The sequence below is a fragment of the Macrotis lagotis genome, chromosome 1 (genome assembly GCF_037893015.1).
Source record: "Macrotis lagotis isolate mMagLag1 chromosome 1, bilby.v1.9.chrom.fasta, whole genome shotgun sequence".
Classification (NCBI taxonomy): domain Eukaryota; kingdom Metazoa; phylum Chordata; class Mammalia; order Peramelemorphia; family Peramelidae; genus Macrotis; species Macrotis lagotis.
This window is the reverse complement of record NC_133658.1, coordinates 464233048-464235799: the sequence shown is the minus strand read 5'-3', so window position 1 is coordinate 464235799 and position 2752 is coordinate 464233048. Positions and strand designations below refer to the sequence as shown.

The following is a 2752-nucleotide window of genomic DNA, read 5'->3' as shown; positions in this document are numbered from 1 at the left end:
GATTAAGCTTGATAGACATACTCATTTCATCAGTGTAACAATCAGGGACAATTTGGGGCTATCTGTAACCATCTGTATCCAGATAAAGTACCATGGAGAGAAAAAACCAGATATCTTATTGTCTGATCTTGTTATCTCTTAGCTTTTTGTCTCTTCCTTAAGGATATAATTTCTCTCTCATCACACTAAATTTGGATTAATGCACAAAATGGAAACAATGTAAAGACTGACAAATTGCTTTCTGTGGAGGGGTGGGGGCAGGGAAATAAGATTGGGGAAAATTTTATAAAACTTAAAATAAATAAAATTTTTAATTAAAAATATTCCTTTGGTTGACAGAATATTAGGCAGATTGGAATATTGCCAAAGCCTAGGAAAAACTTGATAAGAAACATCTCATCTCTAGGTGGCACAGTGGATAGAGCATTCACTGGCCTTCACTGGCAGAAGTTCGAGTTTAGTCTCAGACACTTGCACTTATTAAACATGTGCCTTTGGGTAAGTCAATTCATTCTGATTGCCTGGCATTCAGGGCCATCTCCAGTCATCCTGATTCATATCTGGTCATTGGACCCAGATTGCTCTAGAGGAGAAAGTGAGGCTTGTGACTTAGCACAGAATCCCCTCAATCAAATTCAATTCATGTGCCTATCATGGCATCAATTTCCTGATGTCATGGTCTTCTTTGAGATTGAAGGACAAAGAAACCTGAGCCCTGATTTTCTCTATACTTTAGATTTTATATTCTATTACTTCAAATAACCCCTTAGTCTCTGATGGCTTCCATTGGTTTAGGTTGTCTTCAAATTGTATTTTTTTGACAACACAATGAAACAAAGTATATTAATTCAGTCTCATATGTCTGATAACATTGATTTCATGCATCTTTATATTTTCCTATTCTCACCTTTATCTTCCTTTCAAATCACATTATTCAGACACATTCTCCCAAGTCAGTGGATCAGTTCACCATCCAGTTAAATGACCATTTTGATTTCCTTCAGAAACACAATTTCTTTTAAAAAATGAACAGGAGTTTTTTTTTAAAAGTATATTTTATTTTATTTTTTTATGCTCCAAATGGGATGAATTTATTTTACTCTGATGCAAAACCAAAGCTTTCACTATAGCAGAGACCAAGTTGATAAAAGGTCATGAAAAAGTGGTGTAGGACATGCAGGATGGGATGTATGAACTGGAGGATCAGGTCATTTCCTTTATAACATGACACTACACTGTCATTGAAGAAGAAATTTAAAATAACACTGAGAAACTGAACTGAAATGTGGCACAAACATTATAACTTCCATGCATGCCTTCAAGTATTTCTTTCTTATAACAGACTCAAAAACCTCTAGACATCAGCATGGTGGTGCTACAACAATTCTTTGGAAGAATTAAAAGTTCACATTGTTGAAATTTCACAGAAGAATATTAAGGCCAAAACAGAGTGGGTTCATTTCTCTTCATTTCAAGGGGCAAATAGCTGATACTTTACTTAAAAACTATATTAAGCTTCCAATTCGAATCCCAACCCAACCTTATGACCTCCTGCATTGAAGTTTTTTCCATCAATTAAAGCTGAAAGCATCAATTTTACACCTTCTCTGAGTGTCTGAGTATAACCAAGTCCAATAAGGCTGGCATTATCACTTTACCAGATAGAGCAGTTCTTTGATCCAGCTTGTATTTAGCGGCAATACCAAAAACGAGTGTTGTTACTGTCAGCAGTCCAAGCAAGATTTATTGATGTTTCAATGTCGTCGTTAACCTTTTGGTAGATTGACCCTCCAAATTCAGTGCCATCATTCACATGTGTGTGTAACTGGAAGTCAACAGCCCTATAACCCAAGGCAAAATTATTCTGAGACAGTTTAGATTTGGCTGTGTCAAAACTCATCTGATAGCCAGCAAGCCATGCTTCATAAGCTAATACAGCCCAGCCATAGAGGGTCGGTCCAGAAAAATCAATGTCAACATTTCCACCAAGACTGAAACAGTCCCACTTATAGGAGGCCTTTAATTTTCCACTTTTCTTTCCTGTGTTTGGTACAAATATGTTGTCAAGAGTCACTTTCAAACCTTCAGCCAATTTATCCTCCATGCTGATTTCTGTACCCAGAGTATTGTCTGTGTTCCATTTTTGAACGAAGGTAAGCCCATAGTCACAAATCTTGTATTTCGTTTCCAAATTACCCAAAGCTTTTCCTGTGTCAGTGCATGAATGACCAGATGTGGAAAATTCCACTCCACTGCAAGACTTGGTTCTAAGATCTAATTTAACCAAACCAAACCCATATCCTTTGTTGAAGACATCTTTGGCAGCTTTTCCTAGGTCACAATAACTTGGAGTGTTATACATTTCTTCTCTCACCGAGGAGCCACTGCCTCCTCCTCACCAGGGCAAAGCTGAAGGTCTAAAAGCATATTTAAAAAAATTAATCCTAGAGTCAAAATTTCACTAAAATTTCTACAACTTCTTTGAAGACCTAACCATCTGTTCAGTATTTATTTCCATATTGAAAAAAAGGATGACTTTTTGATACCAGAAAAATGTTTTAAACATTTAAAACTCTAAAAACATTTTAAAATTACATGGTTTTTAATGTTACAAAGAAAGTATCTCCATGCATTTTATCTCATTGGATTACAACCTTGAGATATAGGCAAGAGAGTGCTAGAGATAACTTAGAAAAGCTGATTATTAAATTTGCAGTGGAAGAAATCTATTAACACTGCAAGTCAGGACTCA

General features: G+C 36.0%; 1 pseudogene; it reads right to left on the bottom strand.

Annotated features, from left to right (window-relative positions):
* Positions 1-1373: 1373 nt before the first annotated feature.
* On the bottom strand, positions 1374-2400 carry LOC141519541 (non-selective voltage-gated ion channel VDAC3 pseudogene; annotated as a pseudogene).
* Positions 2401-2752: the final 352 nt, after the last annotated feature.